The 26,133-nt window shown below is 43.5% G+C and overlaps 1 protein-coding gene across 1 annotated transcript in view; it reads left to right on the top strand.

Moving 5' to 3' along the window:
• Positions 1 to 1,333: 1,333 nt before the first annotated feature.
• Positions 1,334 to 26,133, top strand: part of POU2F1 (POU class 2 homeobox 1) — a 105,551-nt gene continuing 80,751 nt past the window's right edge. Inside the window, exon 1 of the mRNA XM_032208155.1 lies at positions 1,334 to 1,386. The gene's annotated coding sequence lies outside the window, so the exon portion shown is untranslated. The remainder of the gene's footprint in view (positions 1,387 to 26,133) is intronic.

Raw genomic sequence — 26,133 nt, 5'->3', positions numbered from 1 at the left:
TGCTGGTTTATCTTATTCCATGACGTTTTGAGCCTCAGAAGAAAATTCAGCTTGGACTCTGACCCGGTGAAGTTAATGACCCTCGGAAAACGTTAAGACCCAGTCCTCAATGAACAAGATCGCACCTTCTGTTTGCTCTTCTTATGAATGCACGTTACAAAGCTTGGCGATAGCATATATTTGGTGCAATGTTAAGGCTAGGAACATTAGCAAGTTTTATTTTTCCTCTGCCAAATCTGTCAAGAGCCAGCAAAGTTCTGTCACTCTGCCTGCTTGGCTTATTGCTGTTGGGATTTGGAAGTTCTGAATCTAAACCTGATTTGCTTTGAGGGTCTCTCTAGCCTCTTGTTATTTATGCTTCGTAAATGATGGGGGCACGAAGCCTGATTCCTTTTTCCTTTGGGTTTAGGGAAATTTGAGGTGGAAGAGGGCAAAATGTTCATTGGTGAAAGATGCCCTATGAGCGTGGCAGTGCCCACGCCGTGAGGTGCGTTGTGAGGGGTTCCTTGAAGAGGAGACGGGTTTCCTTGTGTAATTGCTCTTTTCTGACGGAGCAACAGACTGCCACTCACACGCAGGACCGACGGCCGTTATTTCATTTTCCTTGTATTCAGTTCCTTTTTATTCATAGGGGATTAATTTCGCCAGGAGCTCGGGGCGCACCTGTCTCACGGAGGCGGTTTCTCTAATTTCCACCCCGCCACCTGCACAGACAGGTCTTTCGGAAACGCCTCCTCAGCCTACAACCTTTATTCCACGGAGCTTTTATTCCGAGCCTCCCGCACTTCGTCCCGACGCCGGGCTAACCGCCCCCTGGGGCGGCAGAACGGGAGGGAACGGCTCCCGCCGGCCGTTAACGGGCGGCAGCCCGGGGTGGGCAGGGGAGGGGAGAGCGAGCAGGTCAACCCGTCCCCCGGGAGGGCCGCCAGGTCAACCCATTCGCGGCAGCACAAGGCGGGGGGGGGCTGAGAGGCGGTTCGCGCCTTAACGACGCCGGGGCCGGAGGTGAAGGGAGAGCGGCTGCGCGGGGGCGCGCATGGAGGGGGGGTGAGGCGAGACGGAGCGCCGCGCGCACGCGCAGAGGAACAGGAGCGAGGGGGAGAGAGGGAGGGAGGGAGGGGGGCCGGGGGGAGCTCGGCTCGCGCAGGCGCAGAGCGAGGCGGCGGCGCCGCGGCTCGGCGGCTGCGCAGTGGGGGCGCGGAGGGGAGGAGGGGAAGGGAGCGGAGGGGGGGGGGCGGCGCGCGGCGGGGGGAGGGGAGGGGAGGAGGGCGGGGGGCGGGGGAGGGCCCGGCGGGCGGCCGATTTTGGTTAAAATATTCAAAATGGCGGACGGAGGAGCAGCGAGTCAAGATGAGAGTTCGGCGGCGGCGGTGGCGGCAGCGGCAGGTAATCATTACTGCGTTTTACATATTCATATTCATACTCGCACACGCGGCCCCCCCCGCCGCCCGCCCGCCCCGCTTAGCATAATTTATTAGTACTCCGGATTATTATAATTAACGGCGCAGGAGGGAGCGGGAGGGGGGGCGCGGGGGGGAGAAGGAAAGCAGCCTCCCCGTGCGGGCAGGCACACACACACACACACGCGCACACACACGCGCACACACACACACACACGCGCGTACACACACCCGGGCACACACGCACACGCCGCCCGCCTGCCTCCATCCCTCCCTTCTCCTGCCTCCCTCGCACCCAGCCGGGCTCGCACGGCCGGGGCAGCGGGGACACGGGGGGCGGCGGCGCCGCCGGTGGGGTCGGGGAAGGGGGGGGGGGGGGGCAGCCGGGAGGAGGAGGAGGAGGAGGAGGAGGGAGGAAGGCCGGGGGGGGGGGGTGTCCCCGCTCCCCTAACCCGCCTGGGCTCCCCCAACCCGCCTGGGTTCCCAAAACCCCTCTGGGTTCCCCCAGCCCGCCTGGGTTCCCCCCCCTTTTCCCCGCACGCCCCCCCCAAAAGCCGCTCGGCCGCCGGAGCCCCGAGCGGGGCAGGAGCAGCGCGGGGGGGGCCGGGGGCGCTGGGCCCCGGGGGGGCTGGCGGAGGGAGCAGGGCCGGGAGAGCCCCCCCCGACCCCAGCCCCCCCCCGCCGGCCGGGGTGATTTCCCCGGGGCCTGCAGGCGGGGGGTGGTTGGGTGCGGATGGCCTCGAGGAGGGGGGAGGGCGACGGCGTGCTTCGCCTTTATTATTATTTTTTTTTATATATATTATTATTTAAAGCCGCCCCCCCCGCCCCCAAAGGGCAGGCTGGGCGCGGGGTGGCTGCTCGTTTTGGGGTGGGGGCGGTGCGCGGAGTTCCGCCGTGCCCCCCCCTCCCCAGCCGCTCTTTACCCCATTTCTCCTCTTCTCCCCGACCCCCCCGCACCCCTTCCTTCCCCCTGCTTTCCCCCTTTTTCCCCCTTCTTGCCCCATTTTCCCCCTTCCCCACCCTGCGTGGTGCCGGCAGCCGCGGTGGGCTGGCGCTGGGGGTGCGGGTCCCGGCTCCCCCCCCCCTTCCCCTTCCCCTTCTCATTTGAATAATGTCTAATTCGGGGAGGTTTATATTATTGAAATGGCCGCCCGGCTTTCCCCGCCTCTCATGTTTAGTAATTCAGACCTTTAATAACAGCCACTCAGAGCCCAACGCCGTGTTTATATTTTACATTCGCCCCATGTGCTTTTGTGGTTCAATATGATTCTTCTTTCTCGCTCTCTCGCTTTTTAAAAATTTTCTTGGCAACCCACAGGGCCCCGAGATCAAACCCAGGCTGTGCGAGGAGAGGAGGGGGGAGAGCTAGGCCCTGGCTCCTCTGGCAGGCGCCTAGGCCTCACTCTCTGCTGCTTGATTTATTTACTAATAACCAAAATGACCCCCCCCCCCCCCCATCTCCTCTCCACCCCTGCCAGCAAAAACAAAACCCTCCTGGGGCTCGAGCAGCATCAGATCTGCTCATAGATTCTCAAACACTCATGTCTTTTAAATAAGAAGCTTATTTTTAATTTATAGCAACTCAAGACTGTAAAGCTGTGCCTTTCATATCTGCTTTTCAGAGGCTTGGGCATTTTTGGTCCCTTTGTCCTTGATTCTTTTCCTTAAAGGAGAGTTGCTTCTAATTTACGTTTCCTGGCACTGAGGGAGCTGTGGAAGACACACTCAAAATCTAAACAGCTTTTTTCCTCCTCCCTCTGAGCACAAACAGAACTGAATACATTGGGGATAATCTTATTCACCTTTTTGCTTAGTGTGGATTCAGTTTAACAGTGCTGTGTGTCAGATGCTTTTGTCGCTGGTTGTATCTCTGACTGCTCTGGTTGGTTGTTTCTTTTTTTTTCTTTTTCTTTTTTTTTTTTTTTTTTTCCCCATTTAGATTTGGCTTTCAAGGCAGAAGATGCTACTAGGCAGTACAGGGTCTAGAAAGGAAGATAAGTTTGCTGTGATTGTGCCCTAAGACCACCAAGTGAAAATTGAAATTAATCCTCTTAACACTGAATTACTTCAGATAATTTAAACCAGACATTAGGCTACTTAGAAAACAAATGGGCTACTTTATTAGGAAGAAGCAGTAATTATTTATGCAGGTATGGGTTTCAGATTTAAAAAAAAAAAAAAAAAAAAGGGGGGGGGGGGGTTCGTTCATGACTATTGTTTACACCCCATGGAGAAAAAGACCCAGCAGCAGGGTTCTTCAAAGTAACTGTGCCAGATTAGCATGTAAACATTTCAGAAGCATGCCCAGGAAGAGTTCACGTACAAATGCAGGCAGTGTGTTTTGCAGTCTGGTACTAAATTTAATTTGTATCAAAATGCTAAGCTGCAGCTAATGAAAAGCGTTTTGGTTTCAAAAAATAATAGCTCAGATTATTTATCCTTTTTTCTTCACCCTTGGTGAAGACAGGCCTTGAATACTACAGGAAAAAAAAAATTGCGGAAGCAGTAATGAGACTGTTCAGGTGACTGACTGTTTCACAGACCAAGAGCACAAGGCTGGCTGGACAAAAAGCAGTAATATGATTTCATGCCTTAAATAGCATATGTTTTTGCACTCGCTTCACAAGATGTGGTCAAGCCGATGATGTCATTGGCCAGAGGACAAGGTGCAGTTAATTTGATTTATTGACCTGGGGTGAGGTGTAGCACTGAAACCTTCTCATAGGGAAACCATTTATCTGAGGACAATTTCCTTTATAGCAGCAATTTAACCACTGCTGAGACTGTAGATATTTTATCCAGGATGATAAAAATGTACATTGCATCTTGCAAACAAAATTTCTTTGTCCCTGACGTTTTAGTAATTTTTATAGAACAGAACACTGGACAGTGGCCTTGCGCAGTCTTACAGCTGAGCTGGGGTTTATGGCTCCAAATTTAGTTACTTACATGCCAAAATACAAATGCTTTTCTCTCCAACATATATTTCTGTGCCTGTGTCGTAGCTTAAAATTTGACTGGAACATCCCAGTTGATGCGGATAGCAGTGTCTTCAGCAGGGAAGCCTATAGGCAGCGTGCTAGTGAGAAGTCCCTTTTCTCAAACCCTGGCCTCGTCTTTGCTTGTTGGAAGGTACTACGGCCAGTGTTGGGGTACTGCTCCTCAGCCTTAAACGAGGACTTCTATGATACTTTCCTGCTGATGGGTGTTGGATTTTAAGCTGCTTCTTGGGTCTTCTCTGTCACGAGAATAAAGGAAACATGTCTCTTCTTCCCTCTGGACTACCTGGCTGTGGTGAGGGTGGAGGGTCGCACTGCTGGTTTAGTGCTTCCTAATTATTGCAAGGTGAGCATGTTCTGGTACTCTGGCTGTCTTTTAAGCTTTTATTTTATTAGGGACAGAAGGAAGAAGGCTTGTCTCCCACATTAAGCAGTTTTACTGTCTGATTGCCTCTGCTTACTTATTCAGGTGGTTCTGCCTCTTTGTTTTCCCCTCAAAACTGACCACGACCGACCAGTCTAGCAGCTGGTTGGAAAAAAAGGTTAATCTGTGTCAGTAGCCATGCTGCCACATGAAGAGCAGAACTGGGAAGATGTGTGGATGTGTGTCAGTGTGGTAACCCCGTCGGCTGCTGGAGCTAGAGCTTAACTCCTCCCTTCCGAGAGGGAAGAGGAGAGAACCTGAGCTTCCCACCCTGTCATCTCGAGGGGAAATCTCAGTTTTGCTGTCACTAGCAATTTCTCAGAGATTACCCTGCAGTAATAATTCAAGCAAATAAGTGTTACACTGACTTCCTGATGTTGAACGCGGATAGCTTCTGAATGCTTGTCTTAGCGAGTAATGGTGATGATGTCTGGAGCTGCCTCAGTTGACGGGATCAGTGAGGTAACCATCAGCTCCGTCTGTCCATTCGGCCTGTGAAGCACCAGCGTATTCTCTGTTAGGAGCCTCTTGGGCTGTGTGAGGAACTGTTGTTCCCACTTGTGGTCAATCCCAATAATACCCAGAAAAAAAGATCCTGACTGCTACTGTCACTTAAATAATTATTGTCAAAGTTTAATAGTAAATCCCACATTTAAAGCAGCCCGTTTTTGCTGTTTTCGTTCTGTTCAAATATGCAAAGATGCATAGAACATCCTGTCCAGAATGCTGTTGATTGATCTGCCATCCAGCCTCTTTCTTTTACATAGTGTTTCTTTTCCAGACATGTTTTTTTTTCTCTCCCAATTCTCTGGAAAATTCGTGTTACTTGTTTGTACTATAAAATAATGTATTCATTTGCCTTCCTCAAATTTTGGAGTTCGAGACTTCCAAACAATTGCAGCGTTTTTAATGTGTACATCTAGTCAGCTTATTTTTGTACGTTTTTTTTCCCCCAGCAATACTCTCAGTTCCCCTCAAAGTGTTGTTGCCAATGAGACAATCTTGATATCGATGTTTTATACAGCTGACAATTAGGCAGCTACTTACAGTTATGGCTTTATTATTTCCATCTTGAGAGAATCAGTGGCAGTTCTGGCGAATGACTGCTTCATGACACATTTTCAATCTCTGTGACAAAGTTGTTGTCAAAAGAAGGGGTTGAATAAAATTAAGCATGACTTCAAATGTGATATGCGTGGTTTGGGTGCTTAAGCTAGTACGTGAATGAGAGACCAGCTCGTGTTGCTGGATAGACTTACAGTGCTGGCTGGCTGCTGCTGCAGAGATTTGCTTCTCTGTTGACAAATTTTCCCACCCCTTTTCCTTTTGTGCTGCATTGCAATACAGGCGAGTTAAGCGTGGGTTTCGCTGGACTGAGTGTGGGAGGGTTGATAAAATTAAGGGAAGATACTGGTCTTGGTTAGTGTATATTGAGCAATTGCTCTTTTTTGATTGAAATTGTTTGACAATTGTTAACTGAGGAAAAAAATATGCACATAACTACGTTTTCTTTTCTGTGGTTCTTTGCGTTAAATTTCATGAGTTTTATGAATTGACCCTTGCGTTGCTTCACGCGTGCTTATTTTTATCCCCAGAAGTAGAAATAATTCCTTACAATTTCAGTGTTATTCCTTTCTCTAGCTTCTTATTCCACAACTGCCTAGCAAATACCTGCTGTTGTTGTTAACGTAACTGTGTCAGAAACTGACCTCTCTGGTGCATTGCAAAGTCTTTGCAAAAGGGTTTTTTATTAGACTGCTACTGGCTAATTGAATCAGTTTAGGGTTAATAAACAGCGCAGCTGAGTGATGAGGTGGTGGTTCGGTATAGAGGATTTAGTGGGTTCCAATCCCGAGTTTGCCACCAGCTTTGCTTGCTTTGCAGTCCTGGGCTAAATCCGTGTAATGGGAATGATAGCGAACGTTTTCACAGGGGTGTTACCAGGGGAATAATTAGCTGATGTTTTATAGCGCTTCCGAGGATAAGAGGGCTGGGATTCTCCTGTTTGTGCGTGTGATTGTGTGAGCTCGTGCCCAGGTTAAACTTTGCTCAGGATGTTTCGGTGCTGACGCGTTTGTGTCCCCTCATTGGCGGTGGAGGCCTCCTGTTGTAAAGGCACAGATTACTGTCAGTTCTAACTACACCGTGATGTGGATCTGCTGTAGGGTATGCGGTTCGGTGACAATTTAAATCAGCCTGAGTCTGGCCTCCTCTCCCTGTGTGTTCCTGCCCCCTTCTCTGCGCTGGTGCAGATGCTTGCCTGATTCCTTTGCTGAGCGAGTTCGGGGAATTAAATTGGCAGAAAACAAGCCTTGCCAAAAATAATGAATAGGTTTTTTGTTGGTTTAGCTCTCTGAACTGGCTTACAATGCGATTAGACAAATAGCAGGGCCAATGAAGGAAGGGGACAAGAAGCACATGTGTTGACTCGAGTCTTCTCGTAATTTCATTCTATCTGATGGCTTTCCCGTTGGCAGAAACAGAGAGTCGTGCTCTCAGCAACATGATCGTACCACTTATTTGGCGCCGGTCCTGGCACCTACTGATTTCCAGGATGCTCAAATTTAACTTGCTAACCTGGTGGAAAACTAGCCCGAGATAATTTTAGATCTCTGCTTTTGTGAGTTGAAATAAGCTCAACAAACACCTGAAGCTGCATTAGGACCAGTGCAGGAGGGAGGGTGGGTGAGCCACGTGGGTGAAAGTGGAGGAAGAAGGGGAAAGAAGGAAGAGGATCAAAGTTTCCTCTTTTCAGAAACAGCAGCGAGCATTTTGGTTAGCTTAGTTGTATAGCTTCACCTTTAGGTTGACATAAACCACTGTGAAACTTCGGCTGATGAGCTCAAGGTGATCTCCAGCGGTGCTGACCCAAGGGAAGCGATGGGCTGTATGGCCACGGGTGCTGTGCAGCACCTCTTATTCTAGGAGTGGGCTGTACAGAGATGTCCGAAACTGGTGATGAAACTGCACTTAGGCAAAAGAGTGGCTTAGAGACCAACAGAGGCTGACAATTTGGCGTGGTTTATGCAGGCGCAGGTGTGATTGCATTAATGGTAGTCATGGCAGAAACGCTCAAATAAAAATTGTGAATGAGACCTCAGAGTGGCTCCTGTTGTTTTAGTGCTGCTTGCAGTGAGACACCCCTAAAAAGACCGTGGCTCAAAAGGACATACTAACAAAGGTACCTGGGAAGTTACACACACTATTACTTTTGCTAAATTTCCGACTGATATCCCTGCTTCAGCCATTTAACATGATCAGTATGAGACATGATCTTTCCTATAAATTATGGCATTGTGACAACAAACCTTTTGCTCATCATCCTTTTTTTTTTTTTTTTTTTTTTCCCCTTCCCAGAAATTAGATTTGGCTGTATAGAAATGAAGTAGCATATGGCAATCTCTGTAAAATGACAGTGTTTGACGCTGTATGACATGGCACAAAGTTTTGGAAAATGAAGACATGAATAGCTAAATTACTAAAACAGTAAATACTGTAGAAGACTTTAAAAAAAAAAAATATACATATGCACAAAAACCTGTTGAATGATGGTGGAGATGTAGCTTGTTTCTTTTTTCCCCTTCTCCTTTTCTTTAAGGCACAAGGGCTGTTAGGAAGCCACCATCCTTTTTGCAGTAAGCTCCTTCGCTGTTTGTTCTCTTTGTCCTTCTGATGATTCAGTTTTATTTGAAAAATACCATGTGACTTAGTAATTTGTGCCTGACCATACCAGTGTGAAGTTGTAGCTTTATACTGCTTGGATATAGCCCAAGGGGAGGAGTATACAGTGAATAAAGGTAGAAATGACTCAGACATTTGATGAATCACTCATTTCTATATTATTAGTTAATATGGTCTACTGAATGAGAAATGTGCTTTAAGTTTCTTTCAGGAATCCTGTTGCAAAGATGCCTTTCTATTTATCCATAATTCTGTTTCTTACCTGCTGATCTTTAGTACAGCAGGTTCTCTCTTCTATTTGAATTTTCAAAGATGGGTTTAAACAGGTAATTGAATTTGATTATTTCAAAGGCTGCAGAGATATAGCAATGCCAGGAAATGCTGCCCCCCTCCCTCCCAACCCACGTGAGCGTTTCCCACCCTGTCCTGCAGTACACACATCCACACACCCACACTTGTAGATGCTTTGGAAAATGTATGGGAAAGCTTGGGCTGCGGACGGTTTCTTCTAGTCCTAATTGTAGCAGGAAAGTCATTATTGCTTCTGACTGTGGAGTTTGCTGTTCCCTTGCGTATGTTGATGGGGCTGCCCGTGTGGGTGCTGTCTGATCTGTTTGGGTTAAAATTAGCTGGGTTAACAGGGACCGTGGTCGAAGCCGCCTGGAGTCACCCAGATAATTCTGATTGAGATCTGTGAGTGAGGGATTGGCTGAGTTGCTTTGTCATCATACCTGGGGGTACAGTTCATGTTACACTTAATCCAATTTAAGGGTGGGTTGCTGCCAAAAAGAAGTGGGAACAGAGGCAGGAAGAGTAGTGGGCTGTCACTTTTTGGCCTATTGTTTGTTGCAGTAAAGCCTATGCAAAACTGGCCGAAATGGGATGGGATCATGGGGAGAAACTGGTGGTAGGGGGGATAAGGGAGCAATAACTTTCCATTTGTAATGTTTGAGTGAGTGAGGGTATCTGTTCCAAGGGCTGGAAGTATGTGGCTTTCCAATGGTACTTTTTAATTGACCTTACATTGGTCTGAACTACAGAACGTAAATTATGAGTGCGTCCAATATCTCGAGCAAAAGGTGGGGCTTACTAGTTTCCCTTACACAGGCTTTGTCATAAGATTATCTTTACTTGCTGTTCCACTTCAGTCAGAGTGTAGTTTAGGAAAGCTTTTGGCAACAAAGCTGGTTGAACGTGGCACCTCAGGAGTACCTTTCAGATCAGCTGAGAACTCACTCTTTTGTATATTTGCTTAGTCCAGGTCTAGCAGCTTCTGATTTCAAATCAGTCTCACATGGCGAGTTGCTCTAATCACATCATTGCTAACCTTTATCCAACTATTATTTTACTGCTACTCTTTGGTTAGGCTAGATGTGCCACAGTAAGGAAGAAGCCTTCAGCTGCCAGGGTGCACCACTTCCTACCAGATTTAGCCAAGCACTGCCCTCAAAGACAGTGGTGAAGTAGCGGCAGTTGTAGGGCAAACTTCTGTGACTTATCAAGAGGAGACATCCACTAGAAAAGCGTAAACTAGAAACCTTATAATTTTCCAATGTTATCTTTACTCAGTTTTGAAAAAAAATAAATATGGATTTCCTAAGGCTACAGAGTTGTGGTTTTTTTTTTTTTTTTTTTTTTTTTCATGCATCTCAGTTTTAAACTGATTTCAAACCTCAGCTGCTTACACATTTGTCTGTGCATGGTACTACAAAGGAGGGCTAAGCAGACAGTTGCATGTTGTTCTTCACCTCTGGCTCAAGCAAGCACAGAGCTGCAAATTCTTGGCATCTGGGACCATAACCAAAAGCACTATCCCTGTGCTTGCCCTGCTTTTACACCTGTACCTGGGTGTCTGCTGTTGACTGTTGTTGGAGGGTCAGGTAGATCTTCAGTCCATGGTGATTTTGGTATTTTCTTCTTTCAAACAAATAGAAGGCTCTTCCCTACTAACTCTCAGTCCATTTTAGGCTTTATAGGTGGTTCTCTTTCCTATCCTAAAGTGCTCATCAGCATCAGAAAAGAGTTCCAGAAAGATGATGTTCCGTGCATGCTTTGCATGTTTCCAGCTCTGAAACAATCTGGTGGTTGCCCCTAGGTCTTTCTTACTAATTGCTTGCATGGGAACCAGAGAACTGGAATCTCTTTTTGCTGTCCCATACTTTGTGAAGATACGGGGAAGATAAGAGGGTGGGTGTTAAACATTCAGCCTTTGTTACTACTGCACAGAAAGGATCCTCAGCTGAGCAGATGTTCAGCTTCATGAGACATGTAGAGCATCTTCTAGAGGTATCCTGTGGGCAGAGACTGTGGAAATCTGCAGAATTTTGGAATTTGTTTTACTCGGAGATTGCTTCTTTTCTCATTATAGCAGGAGACAATGGCATTGTACAGAATATCTCAGTTTTGAGAGGTAGAAATGCTGTGCTCTATCATGATAGGATTTAATTTGTTTGGGAACCTACTTGCAGCACAGTTGCACCTTATATGGTTCTGTTCTGTGGTGCAGCAGGGACTCGCTCAAAATCTGCTGAGGACTGACTAAAGCCCACTGTCACAAAACTTCCAGAGAATGCGACAGAGCTGTGCCTGTGCTGAAAACTACTTTGTTAATATTGTTTCCAAGGTAGTTAAAATAGAAAATGGATCCAGGAACGTTTTGTAACAGTTTTAACAACATCCATAGCAAATATAACTATATACTTTGCTGTTAATAAATGGCATTGAATTTGAATGCTTATCATTTTTCTATGTTTTTAGATGATGAACTCTGCAGCAGTAGAAAGGATTTGCAGTGTGGAAGTTTGAATAAAGGGTTAAAGGGTTATTTTGCATCTTTAAGCTGCTAGAGCTTTTCAACTTGGTTTGCTGGAGAGAAAGGAGGGACAGGTAGAGTTTCTTTGCATTGTGGTGTCTCTGTCAGGATTGCAGGTGTTGTGGGCATCTCTAAAGATCTTAAAAATAAATAAATGAGTACTGTTAAAGGAAGCACCAACTGGTAAGTGAATAATATGAGGAAAAAATACCACATACAGAAACGTGCCAGCAGTTCTGTCTCATTCTCCATGTGTAGGGTTAATGTAAGCAAAGGTAAGGCTTGACAGAAGGGGTAAACCACATTCCACAAGCTCATTTAAAAGTTGCATAAAAAGCTCTCTGAAGTCTTGAGACAATCCGTAATTTTCTGTGTGCGTTCAGAGAAGACACGTTTGTTTTTAGTTGCTCAAGGGATCACTTAATCTGTCAATCTCTCAAAAAGCAAAATTAACTGCGGGCAGAGTGGTATCTTTTCATTATTTACTGAGGTGGTGATTTCATATGGTGTGGGGCTAAGCTCGAAACGATCTATTTACAAATAAGGAAGGGAATGTCGCTGCTATTTGTCGTGTAAAGCACAGACACTTCAAGAAATTTAGAATTACAGAGAAACTGAGAAATCTGAATGCATTTCTGGCATAACTTGCTTGAGGTTTTATCAACTTAGTAGCTTCTTGCAGTTTTCCAAGGTTGTGGCAGTTGTATTAACTGTACTTGGTGCATTAGGACTTGCGCCTATGTACACCAGTGATTATCACCAGTGGCAGCATCTCTTCATAAGGCTTTTAAAAACACTTGGAAGGCACCTTCATTTCTTTGCTCATTTCTGTGCTGGACAGTTTTTGTGTAATATACAGTCAAGTGTGGGCAGTTGTTTCCTGAGCACGCTTGGTGCTGTGGACGGGTAGTTAAACCAGGGGTCTTCCTGCTGCGCTCGTTCTGGTAGCGGCCATCATTCTTGGTTATATGTGATTGTATTAGCAGAACATGAAGATAAACACGTGGGATACAGCTGCCTGCTAATCATCTGCTTCTGAAAGTCCTTGCTTTGTTTGCATTCCCTGCTGTCTCTAATGCTCATTTGTTGAGACGAGTTTTATAAAGAGCGGGGACTGCAGAAGCAGATTACTTCGGTACTTCTTGTCCTTTGCTTTGGGTGTCATCAATGTGCTTGATAGCAAGAGAGGAAGGGTCCAACAAAGCATGAAGCCAGGACAGAAACGTGGTGCTGTTGTTTAGTTGGTAACCTGGACAGTCTTGTTTTCTTAAAGCTGACAATAAACATCAGAGCATACTGAAACGGTGCCGACAGGTTGACTAATTACATACGGTTGTGTGGAAGTGTTGTTGGGTCCGGCAGAAATTTATAGATTGCTCTTTAAGAACCATTGAGGTAGCAAATAAATGTACTTTGTACTTTGCTATATAGTGTGGTCTGTTCGTTAAAATTCCTTCTGAAACGATTGCTTTGATGCTAATCAACTCTCCTCAAGGTTGAGCTACAAAACGTTGTACATGGTATTGCTGACCTGAGTATGTGATGTTAAAGCTCCTAGTTTTTTATTCAGTGGGTTATTACGAAGAAGTTAATGTGCTGTTCTAATGCTGAAAAGATTTATTTTAATAAATGCCACAACTGATGCTGCAATCTCAAATATTTGTGCCTCTAATACTTAACCGTAAGTCAGAAAGCGAAGCGTGACCTGATAAATGGTTGTATTGACTGCCTAGCTTTTTTGGGAAAGATTTAATTTCTGAAGCTTTTACATTTGTTTGCAAACGGTGGCGAGCTGGGTATGGCAGCCATTCCTCATGGAAAAGGGCTGTTCAGAGGAAAGGGGTGAAGTTTTTATTTGCAAGACGACTGCTCTGCGGCTGCTCGTAGAAGCCTGCGGATTTGATGCACTGCATTTAGTGAGTGCATGAACAACACCCAACTGGTGTTTGAAGGCTCTGCTGGGGCAGCCCTTAAACAAAGGAGCTGTGGGCTCCCTGCCTTAGATTTTTTTTTTTTTTTTTTTTTCCCTTGGAGTCTTTCTTTACCCCGTGTTTCCTATTGGAACAGAGGTTTGTTGTATATGCCTGCAGATGCGTGTGTAAGGGAGGAAAGCTCAAATAGAAAAACTGCTCCGCGCTGGAAAAAACGATGAGCGCTGCGGAAGAAACCCATCAGTTTTTCAATTAGACCCTTTTCATCACGTGTATACTTTACCGGGCCTCTTCATACGTGCCCGAGCATTTAAAAGGTCTCACGCCAGGTGAACGAGACATGAGATATTGAAAAGGCCATTTGCTCGCAGCAATATCTGATTGCCTGCGCTGCTGAATCGCCGCGTGTTGGAGGAAGCGCGTTGCTTTGTGGCAGCCCAGGTGCTCCTGGTTTCTGCAGGGGAGGCAGGACTGGTCTGGAGACTGGCCAGTTGCCATGGCAACTAGTGTGATGTCATGAATTCAGAGCGGTGACTTCACTGCGGTCGGCTTTATCTTCATCCCCAGCTTCATCGCTCGGCGATGCTCCGGCTGGGCTATTAAATGGTAATGGCCGCTAACGTCATCCAGGCCGCTCCAATTAAACCTGATCGCTGCTTACCCCCAAGTCTGGGAAACTGACAGCTTGCATTTGTGTTTTTCTCATTTTTCTCAATTCCTTTAGCTCTGTTAGCCTGAAAAGTTTGCTGATGTGTTAGGAATGAAGAGGAGAATCAAGCCTTTAAAACCTGAAAACGCAACGTAGCAGTGGCTTGTTGTCTCTTCTCCCCAAAGACTTTGTTCGGTTCTGTCTTGCCTTTCTTTGTCCTGTTCTTTTCCGAAGCAGGTGAAGTATTTTCCTAGTCTCGTTTCAAGGATTTGTTGACCTGCAAATTGCACCAGGAAACTTCCTGCCCATCAGCCTTTGGAAATGGTCAGCTGCTTTCTGCTCTGTGAGCACTCCCATTTATCACTGGGCTGCGCACCTCCATTTCCCAGGTAGCAGGGCTGGCTGCTCGCTGCCTGCTCTCGCCCATCCTCCATTGCTTTCTGAGAGCCGAAGGAGTATTTAGCATTTTTCCTGTATTTGTGAAGAGAGATGATTTCCACGTTTAGCCCCAATAAAATGTGAATAAAAACATGGAGCTTAACTAGGTGCATTTATTTTGTTGACATAACTGTGTATCTGTTTAGAGCTGGCTTAATGGCTTAACTCAAAGGTTGCCTGAGACTTCGAGGCCATCTGACTTCTTACATTATCAGTGAATAGCACAAAGCGTGTTGGAGTGGCATGCCAGGTATTTTTATTTTTTCTACAGCCTCTTTGCATTGGCAAGGAAAAGATTCTTCACCTTTGGCTTAGTTTGACAAAGGTGGGTTTCTGTGTATAGATAGGGCCCGAGTTTGTTGTTATTAGAAAGGCTTTCAGCACTTGTAACAGCAGAAAATGTAGGATGTGTGGATTTCTTCTTGTGGCTTACTACTGCAGTTATTTGCATTAAATTGTATTGAGCATATATCCATTTAGGTGAGGTTAGAATTAAATGACCTCTTCACATTTTTCTTCCTCTGAAGAAAGATGGAGACTTGAAACACATCCACTAGCAAATGGGAGGATGTCACGGACAGCCTGTAAGGAAGATGAAAAACATAGCAAAATTAAAGTTGCAGTTGTCTCTGCAGACGAGAAAAAAGATATCCTGTGTAGCCTGTCATTTCTGATGAGCATATTATGGAAGTTGAATTCTGGCGTGCTGCAACTGGAGTTAAAAATGTGATTGAGATGTTTTTGTAATGAGCTCCTAATACAGAGCAGGCAGCAAAATGCTGTTGCAGGTGCTGTTGTTCCCATTATCTAAGTGTAGAGGTCCTGTGCTTGAAGATTTGCTGGTTTATGTTGGTAACAGTTGTGCTTAGTTGCTTTTTTCTTTAATCACCATAAATGTGCTATTGCTAGGATAGCTTGCGTTAAAATCTCTAAATGCTTTTTGAAAAACGCAAACATTTTTATCTTGCTGTAATGCCTTTGCACATGGAGGGTTTTATTAATTTGAGAGTACTGGTATGATTTGATTGCTAAAGCTTTTGGTCTTTAGGCTAGGTTTATATGATTCTCAGAGTAGTGTTTTGTAATTTAGCTGTTTTGTTTTTTTTTTTTTCTTTCTATTCATTTCTAAACACTAAACCACTGGAAGGAATACAGCTTCTTAATGACACACTGACGTAACCAACTATACATGAAAAATTGCTAACTCAAAACTCAAACTTTTTAGTCACATGGAGATTAGATCATTCAGTTCCCAGCAGCGTATGCATGAACTAGGGTTACATTTAGAAATAGTATTGTGGCAGTTAAAGCTAGACTGAATAAATACATGGATTTATATTTATGTGTGTGTGGAATTTAAAGCTCTGGACTGCAGGTGTCTTGGCAGTGGAAATTCTTCTGAAGTGAAAGGGGAGTGTAGGAAGTTCTTCTGGCATTCTTGGGAAAAATGATCACCTTAAACTCAAGTCTGGAAAAGGATGACAACTTTGAACAGAAGAAACAAAAATTAGCTTTACTGTGCAAGTCTTTTTACTGTCCTTAATGAACAGGCAGGCTTATGGCCTGTCTGCAATATATAGACCAGAAAAGAACCTGCTGCTGTTTCTTTCAAACTTAATTTCTAAGAGAACAGGATGATAACAGTCATGGTGGGGAGGAAGCAACAACAACCTCCCCTCTGTGTGTGTTTGTTGTTTTTTTTTTTTTTTTAAAGTATTAAATGAAACAACATAAACTGTTGATGCTTTTTATTTCACTACAAATTATTCTATGAGGGCCAGTTACGTTCTATTTATTTAGAAAATAAGTAAGCTAGTTGGAATGACCTCAGTTCAGTGCTGCTGCTTCTACGTGGAAATACAGTATGGAAATGAAGCAGTACATTAGTACTTATTCACATTAGAGACTTCTACGTGCTGGGCTTATACAGAGTCTAGAATCCACCTTGCAATTTACTGCCAGTGCTGGAATCGCATGAAAGAGTAGTAACGTTGGTGGGAGTATGTCAAAGTAATTAGCTTGCATTTCATGATATGGTGGCTAAAAGTGGCTTGAGTTTGCCTTTGTTCAGGGGTTGGGGCTAATGGTGGCCATTCAGTACTTTTGGCTGCAGCTTTATAGACTTTTTCCCCAGTTCAGCAGCTACAAAAGGATTTGGATGAAAAGAGCTAAGGTGCTTGATGTGTAGGTCACTTGACTTTTTTCACAGCCTAGAACCAAGCGTGGCTCAGAATCGGGCTGTGTGAAAGAGGAGTTACGGGAGGAAAGCAAAGGCTTGACTGAGTGAGGCTGCTAGCTTCTGCAGAAAGGTTAGGAGGCTGCAGGTTTCAGGGAGGTGTTTGGGGACACTGCTCGGTAGAAAGCTGAGCTTCTAAACTTGATCCTGCTCAGGGGTCCTGCCCAACCTATTCACAGGTCCCTCCGTCATGATCCTGCATATCAGGAGATGTTAAGCACCAGTCTTGTGCTGCTTCTGGATGCTATGGACCACATCGCAGGTTGAAAGACACCTCTTTAGAGGTGTCCTGTCCTCTAATAATAAAATCCGTCTTTAGAGGACAGGGTTTTATTGGCTTCATAAATTGCTACGTGTCTTGCAAAGACCTATATAGAAAATTCTATATCTCGCCTTATGATGCAGCAAGGGCTTGAAATTTAATGTTTTGCAAGCAATCAAGAGACTCTTCCTCAGTGCAGGGAGGCTGGCCTTGCCGAGGTTTTTCGAAGTTCTCGTGGGTGATTTTTTTTGTAAAACACATGAAGCACTAATTGGGAGCCTTGCAGGAATGTCCATGACGAGCTGGTGAACGGAGGCATGGGATTCTCCCCTGCACCTAGGTCTGTGCCTGGGAGTGCAGTGGGGTGCCGGGGTGACACGGTTATCTCGGCCTCAGCAGGCTGCCTGGCTCGCTCTTTCTGCAGCTCTCATTCAGATTACCCGGCAGCCCTTGTGCTTCGCTATGATCAAACGATACAGCGCTCGCGGAAAAATGTGCTGCTCAAAGCTCTGTGTGGCTCCTGTAGCCAACTTGATCTATACAATGGGAAATAGGAAAGCCTTTTTTATCTGATTAAACAGCCGACTTTGGCATGAAATCTCCTTTTTAATATCAACTTGCTGGAAGTGCTATGACAATAAAAATACTTTTTTTTTTCATTGTTGGGAAAGCAAAAAAATAACACTTCCTCGTTTCATGTATTACTGCCGGAGTGTTCTTTGACATTCTTTGGGTTTAATCATCAGATGTGATAGCATGGTTGTACTTTCTGACTTGCTATTAACTGCCAGCATCCATGCTACATTGCGGATGCTTTCCTGGTGACCTCAGCTATTGTTTCTTCTTGCTCGCTATATTGATGTTAAATTAATTGATAATGAAATGATACGTGTTTCAGCAGTAATCATTAAATTACAGAGATTGAATCATCAGTTTAGGAAATTGCTGTGCCTGTTTTAACAGCGGAACTCCCCTGTATCCCTGTATTTTTTTAGTTTTCCGTGTGCACGGTGTGTTTCCAGGAGGAAAAAATAAAGGCATTCTTTTTCAGCAGTTCCTTAATACAGAGCTCATCTGTCCTTTTGACATTAAGCCATGATTTTTCTGAAACAAACATACCATTAGCAGTTGAAGTACTGTGTTCCCATGCATCTTATTTTGTCCCAAAACACAGTAGAAGGTACTGTATTCAAGGCACAAACCTGAGCAAACAAGCTATTGTAATAACATGCTCAGAAAGAAAGGGTGATGGTTTGCTATAGCCCTTTGGGGATTTCCAGACCGTTACGTAAACGGTCTTAGGACAAATAAAGTTCTGAGTCCAGAACTTCCTTTTAAAAATGAATGTAAATCTTGGGAAATAGTTTGCTAGTTGACACACACATGTGAATGATATTTTAAAAGCAAAAGTATGCATGGTTGACAGGATAAAGTTTGATAAAGCTATCTGTATAAACCTGAAAACATAGGCACTTGCTTGTATTTATTTTAGGAGTTTTGTGTTCCTAACTAATTTGAGTATCCTGAGATTCAGCTCCCGAGGTTCCCTCTACAGTCAGAGTAGCTGATGGCTCCAGGCTGTAGCCCTGAAGCAGCACACCCTGTGTATCCAGGTCCTCATGCACAACAGGCACATCAGAACAAACCTCCCATGGTCAGTCTGTAGTCTGGTGATGGCCTCACATAAGGTGACTCTGTTTAATGATGTCAGGTGATCCAATTTTTTTAAAAACACAATTTGCTGTAAAATGTAGGCTGCCTCTGTAGTAAATGGAGAGAAGGAAAGGTTAATTTTAGTAATCTAATGATGGTCTTTATGATTAAGCTTGTGGGTTTGTATGGTTTTGCTTTTTCTAGACAAATCTCTTTTTTGGGGGGGAGGTAGGGGTAAGTGATGTGTTTACACCCTTCTTAATGTCTTGTGTCATGTTCTCACCTTGCTCACAGCACTGCAGCAGAAGCAAGCATGTGTGCGTGTTATGGTGGAGGAAAAAACTGGGGGAGAGGGGGAAGAAGCATGAAGATAGGGAAGTAAGCTATCAAAAAGTGTTTGCAAAAACTAAGGAAACAGGAGAAAGAGGAGCAGAAAAAGAACAGCTCTGGAGGAAAAGAATACTCCACATGCACTTCAGTCTGAGCAGCGCAGCATGTGGGTGATCTTCATGTCTATGCCAATGGTGTAGTAGGTATGAAGAGATACTTGCCTGGTTGTAATTGCAAAGTGTTGTTGGAGTAAATGCTTCTTGAGAGGAAAGTCTCCATGTGAAGAAGAAATCTTAGGATCGGTGGACTTGCTCTTTTTCATTCAATTACCTATTAATGCATGCATTTAAGAAGAGCAATTGGAGTGAGTGCAGTGTTTAAGTAAAGCAACCTCAAGATTTTAGGCAGAGACTGGTATTTTTTTTGGCTCTGAGTTTGTGGTATTTGCATTGGCTTCCACTTCTCATTTGTTAGCTTCTGAGATAGCATTGAATGTGTGGGAAAAAAAAGAGGGTGTTTACAATAAACACTTATCTTTCATTTGTAGACAGCAAACATTAATTATGGGGTGGGAATAATAAACAGGCAAGACGGATATCTAGTCAGACTGGAAAGAAGTACCCTCGAAGGGTTCTCCATAAAAAGGTTGCCCACAGCCTGTACTGCAGAGATGACAGCAGTTAGGGGGACATGGTGGGGCTCTGAGAGGATTGCAGGGTTTCCTATGTGATTTCTAGGGACGATTTCAGCTCTGAGAATATGCAGAGCATTGTGCTTGTGGCCCATCTTTTTTGAGATAGGGGAATTCCCTTTGCCATGTTTTACTGGATGCATGTACATTATAGTAGTCCAGTACTTTGTTCTAGAACGAAATTAAGTCTAGAGTCTCCTCATCTCAACGGGTTGAACTCAGTGGTGTTGTGTTTTGAATTTGTGCAGGGTCTACACCAGGGAGGAAACACAGACCTGTTAAGAAGAACATGAATGTCTGATATTTTCAGTTCCAGAACCTGTGCCTGAGAAGCTGTGTTGAATTTATTTCCTTTTTATATTTAAAAAAGACAGCCTGAACACTTGATTGTTTAAATACTGGGATGATGTGCCACTGCAGAGGCGTTTTCTTTTCATACTGCTTTCATTCAATAAGATGCGCATTTTTTCTGGATAAATGAACTCATATTCAGTAGTGCAATTGATGAATTCTCTTCTTTTCTTCCTGCTGTAACACTGGCAAGCAGTTCAGTTCATCCAGGTGTCAGTGCCTTTAGTTGTGTGATCAGAATTTTCTAATGAGGGGAGGACCCTGCAAGAACTGGTTTCAAATCACTTTTCAAGTTCCAAAAAAGAAAAAAAGAAGCGGAGCCATCTTAAAATTAACAGCTGGAATATTTTTTTCTTTATGGCACTTCAAAAGGGAAAGAATAGAGATTTTTTTTTTGCTTGTATGAGTGAAAGCTTACACAGCTTTCCTCCCATTTTTCTCTGGTGCTCACCCCCCATCTTTACCATAGAAATGTAATTCCCCCTCTGACTTTCCTCTGAGGTTTGTTCTCTGTGACGCAAGCTTAGTTTGGTAGTCACAATTTGATTCTGTTCCTTTCAGTTTTGCTCACTTTTCCCATGTCTCACCTTATTTTTGGGAGCACTGCCACTGTTGATTAGTTTTAATGACCTTTTCAGCGAGATTCTTTGCTGTGTGTGTGCAAAGGCAAAGCAAGCTGAATGCAGAAATAAAACCATGCTTGGCGGCTGCAGGGTGCTTAGGACAGAGCAGTGCCTGCACAATAGCACTCCGCCCCAGCCCGTGGAGAAAAAGCTCAAGTGAGATCTGCATTGCTAGATCGCAGTTCTTGTTTTCTTTTAGCAGTGGGGAGGAGAGTGATCGATCGCATTTAAATAATCATTTGAATGTTTTGTTGATGGCTCCTTTTTTTATTTTTTCTTTGAAAATGTTGCTATTAGGAGTGTAGGGATTTTTTCCCCTCCTTTCTCCTTCCGCAATACCCCAAGAAAGAAATGACAGCAGTTAACCATCCAGGCTTGCAGGATCATGGAATAAAAGCTCCCTATCTGAAGTGACTGGCTCCTGACCTTGCTCATTATCTCTGAGTCATGTCTGTTTTACGTAATATCTTGGAGAGAAAGAAGCAGTGCCAGATCAGAACACCTGAACAAATCTGTTGCTTGAAATGCATTGTTTTCTCTCAAAAGTACGCAGAGGCTGTGTTTCCAGGTACGGGATAGTTGTATGGCATTCAGAGTGAACTGGTGGGCATTAATGAGGTGCGTTTGGACTGCGATGTTGGGATATGGTGCTTCCATTTGACAAGTCTGATTTTTACCTCGTGAGGCATTGAGTGGTTAAGGCAGGTGATGGACTAGATGTATGTATAACTATTTCACTAAATATAGTGCTCTCATGATGTGAACACATCAGTGCTGCTGCTCTACTTAACCAAGAGAGTAAAAAGTGTTTTGAAATGTGAATTGGGACAGGAAGCTACGTAATACCTCGTGTCACTTCCAGACAGACAGAAGTTCTCCTGACAAGGCTGGTCAGAGACGGATACCTGCTAGTGTTACAGAGACGCGATGACACAAGAAACCGTATGAGCCAGACTGCTCAGGGCACTGATGCATTTGTTTCTGCCCACTGGAAGTTTGGTGTGTAAAGTCTTATGACTTGAAAAGATAGTCCAAGTTTACAGTAATAAAAGCCTATTTTGTATTTATAGTGAGAAAGTTTTTTGCCCTTCCAAAGTCTGTAGGAATAGAGTCTGTAAATGCATTACAAATTGAGATTGTAAACTGACAGCACAGTGCAGAACTGCAGTTGAGTGCCAGAACTTAAATGTGTAGTAGAAACAGATTCTCATGCGCCTGTGCTGCAAAGTGGGGCATTTGGTATTTAAAACAGTAGTTGGAAACAGCCTTCCCTGGGTTTTAGGATGAAGGCAGTTAGATTGCCTTTCAATTGAGTAGCAATTCAAAGACACTCTCTACCTTCCTGAAGCCTTGAATGTGAGGTTACCTCTGGAAGAACATGCTCCTCTCAGTAGATGGGTCTTACCAATGTGGCAAACTGTAATTCAAGGTAAAACTGGATGGACACATATGGAGAAATGATAGGGCACTTGTGAGCTTCCTGAGAAGCAAGCTTGTGGTGCCTGCTGCTGTGTACCAAGGCTACCCCAACAGTTAATTCTCAAGTGCAAAGGAGAAGAAATGAATATTCTTTCTGAATTCGTGCAGCTTGATGGAGTGCCAGACCTTCTGTAGAAATTGCTTGATGTTATAAAATAAATATTGTATTTAATGTGTTATTTAACGTCAACCAAGGGGAAATTATATCACAAGGTAATAAACTGTTCTTTTATAAGGTTGCTGTAGTTCTGATTACTTTCTTTGCAGAATGGGGAACCTGTCATTATAAAGCTTGGACAGCTTCAGCTTCCTTCAGCACTTGGAAACAAGCAGGTCTAATTCAGCAGCAACACTAAGTTCGCAGTTGCTTTTCACCTGAAAAAGATTATGTATATTCAGCTGTGATATTTCAAATCATTTTAATGACTTTACCAAAGTAACAGATGGTCTAGGAATGCTATTACAATTAATTAATAGTTAAAAACTTATTTTTGCATGGAGATCTTGGGGCTCTAGCATGCCTGGTCACCAGGATTCTGATGAAACGTGACAATAAATATGAGTGAAAGAATAAAAGCTGGTACTTGGATGAATAGGGATGGTTGGAAGTTTCCTTTGTACCATTGTAGAATAGTACTAGCCATGGCGAGAGGTAGGATTTTCTTTTTCAAATCATAAGTTTGGTGTGCTCGTGGAAATTTGCTGAAAGCCGGAAGGTTCAGCCTTTCAAAGTGGCACAATAAGCCAACGGTCTTGGCATTGTCTTCCTGCTTTCCAAGTCAGAGGCTTCAAGGTCTCTGAGCTTTGATCTTGGAGCCAGCGCCTGAGAGGCACTGCCTATTGCTGGAGTATTGCAGCTCTTGGCATCTAGCCATCATCACCAAATTTTAATTTTATTGTTGTTTAGGGATAATTTTGTCTCAACTGAAATTCCTTGAGGGGGTTTGTTTCATAAGCACGAGCAGGATTTTTTTTCCTTCTCCCTTGAACAAAATTCCACCCCGAGGTGTTGCTGTTTCTTGGCTCCATTAAGGTTGCATGCATTTACTTTGTGCATATTCAGCTACAGCTATTTCATATACATAGTGCAGTTGCTGTGTAAGGTTTTGGATATTGTTGGTAAGTGAGCTAGGAAGTGAGAAAACCAATTCAATGTGGTAAATACCAGGCTGTTAACTGGAAAGCAAAGAAATGTGATATGAAATATGTAATAAATTGAACAGTAATACTGTTTTGGCAACCAAATTGTGTGTTGACACAGCAAGAAAAAATTTAAGATACTAGGTTCCATAAGGCAAAACATAAAATGAAAAAATCTGGAAAATAAAGATTGATTACCAAGTAAAATATTAGTATACTGCTGTTAAATATGATCATCTGAGTAGCTCCAGAGATCAGAGGCTAGAAATTCATAGGTTTTCACCAGTCTATACTGCCTCTAAATAGTCTTAAGCAGGTTTCCAGGTTGACATGTTCCTCAGCTTCTCTGGGTGCGGGGCTTTGGTTTGTTTTCACTTTTCCTAGTTAAAAACAGAAACAAAAACCCACCCAAAACACCCCCACCTACCCACTCACACACACTTCTTTGTCTTGTTGGGTGCTTGAGGTTTTAATGTTTGGGAAGTATTTTGTGATCATTAGTTAAAATATACTAAATGAATATACAGTGATAGATAATAATTTTTTTTTCCCTTCTTCTCCCAGTATTTCAACTAACATTAAGTACTGCTTGAATAGGTAGTCCTTATCTTTTACTACTGGGACAGCGTTATTTTTAACTGCGTATGGTTCCATACAGAAAGGTATGTTCCTTTACTTTTCCTGCCGAAGAAATAGCAAGTGTCTTGAATTCAGTTTTTAGATTCTGATTTTTTTTTCTGAATCTCCAGTCTGTTTTGTGTTATTCAGTATTCAATTTGTCATTTTCACGGAGCATTATTCAAGCTGCAATAACCCTTTGCAGCATTTGGCTTCTATTGCACTACCTGCTCAGCTTTCTGCTTTCTGATTGCTGTCAAATATCTGCATTATGATATTCAGTTAGCTTTTGATAGTTCTTTTTGGGTATTCTGGAGCTGATAGCACTTAGTAGTAACCCAGCACTGATGACAGGAATCTTTTGTTTTGAATTCTCAATAATAACTAGTAAAAATAGCAAAAGTATGGCTACCAAGAAAGCTTTGACTCTGTATTACGTCAGCTTCCTGAAAACGAAATGACATCCAGATAGCAAAGCTATTGTACCAGTGGGCTTTTTTTGACTGAATTAGTAGTGAATGCTCTTAAAACTATCCTTCACTATTAACCTGAATCAGTTACTAAGACATGAGGATAGGTAAGTGAGGAGTCACTAACAGTGCATCACAAAAGGTAATTAATCAGTTGTCAGGAGGACTTGGTGCACTCTTCCCAAGTGGCATTCATAGGCTGCCTGGTGTGAGCTGCTGCTTCTGTGAAGCAGCAGTCGCGTATCTGCGATATCTTAATTGGTTGCTGTTAAAATGAAGGTGATGTCAAATGTTCACTCTTGCCATTTCAGTACAGTAAGACAAGATTGAATAAATTGCTAGGAAATGAGTCAGTCTGTGTTTAAATACCCATTAGCGAATGGTGCACAAAGCCTTGCCATGAGCGAAGTTGTTCCCTCTACTCTAGTTTCTTTTTAGTCTCTTGGCCACTCTAAAATAAACACAAAGGGAGGTTTTAGATGCTGTGGAAGTTGCACCATGCCAAGACAAGAGGTAGAATGACTCTTCGTGTGATTATAAAGGAGGTATCAGGGAGATAAGAGTTCTCTTGGTACAAAAAAAAAAAAAAAAAAAAGGAAAGTGCTGTTATCAATACATGGTAAAACAATGTATAGTTTTTACAGTACCATTTAACTGCAGCTTCTGGATTACACCAAAGCCATAGGTCTCAAGGCTGCTGTTTTCATAAGCTTGATTTGACAGCTTGTGATAAGGACGAGATTCCTTGTTTTTGTGCTCTATCAGATTTGGAGAGCTTAAGTAAACTCCCTGGCTGAGTTTGAGACTACTTGACAGTCTGTCCTCTATATGTACGAAACCGTCCTTCAGTTGGGGGACAGAAGTGCTGTCTAATCCTGTGTTTCTATAAGCAGTAGTGTACCCAGCTCTGTCATTCAAACAGTAGCCTTTTTTTTCCAATGGCAGCAGTTGGTGTGAGAGATGGATGGAGAGGCCAAAAAAGGGAGGGTTTCCAGCCCACAAAACTTGAGTTTCTAGCCCTTATTGCATAGGAAGAACTGATACAGTGACTCTCCTCTGTTCTTCTGCTTCCTTCATGTCAGTAGCAAGTCTGTATGAGAATGGCTCTTAAAGAAGGAAACGCTGCCTAAGCAGCTTTTCTTACATGCACATTCTTATCTTCTGGAAAAGGTTGTGAAGATGGGAATAGCTGTTGGTGGTGTGTTGGGCCACACTGTTTTTATACTGACTTTTGAATGGACAAATCGTAGAAGAGATAAAGAAGCAATATGGTAAAGTATCTTTGGCATGAGAAGATATTTGGACTAATTGCTTCCAGTTTTCATTTCTGTAGGCACTAAAAAGTCTAGAGTTCGTTCTTTGGTATGACTGAGAAAGGATATCAGAAATGTTTAAAAGGAGATGAGAATTTAGAAGGCTCTTATGATCATGATGTGGATTGTGTTTTTTTTTTTCCTCCGTATATCTAGTATAGCCTTTAAGTCTGATGTATCTTAAACCCCAAATACCAGAGCAATTACCTGGTTTTGGTAGCAACATTTCTGGAGACGTTCTTTGAAGTTTCCCTGAAGTATTCCCAGCGGATGCTCACAATTAAGAGAAGTAAATAGTTGGAGACAGAATACATAATCTACATAGTGACTTTGAGAATAGAAAGCCTCTAAGTAGAAAGGTGATTGCTGTGCACATCACAGGAGGAAGAAGACTCTGCAAGAGTTATTTATACAATATATGCATTCCCTTTCTGAAAGTGTATGCCTGGAAGCTGCACTAACAAAGTAAACAGATGAGATTTCTTTTTAACTTTAAAATAATAACACTGCTGCCTCCAGTCAGTGTCATGATGAATGACTTTTTTTTATGATCTGTATGCTGGATTAATGCAGTATGCTTTATTTGGGTTGCTTTATAAACTATTTTTTGATGACTGGTTCAAATACGGTATA

The sequence above is a fragment of the Aythya fuligula genome, chromosome 1 (assembly GCF_009819795.1).
Source record: "Aythya fuligula isolate bAytFul2 chromosome 1, bAytFul2.pri, whole genome shotgun sequence".
Classification (NCBI taxonomy): domain Eukaryota; kingdom Metazoa; phylum Chordata; class Aves; order Anseriformes; family Anatidae; genus Aythya; species Aythya fuligula.
This window is presented reverse-complemented; position numbering and strand designations above follow the sequence as displayed.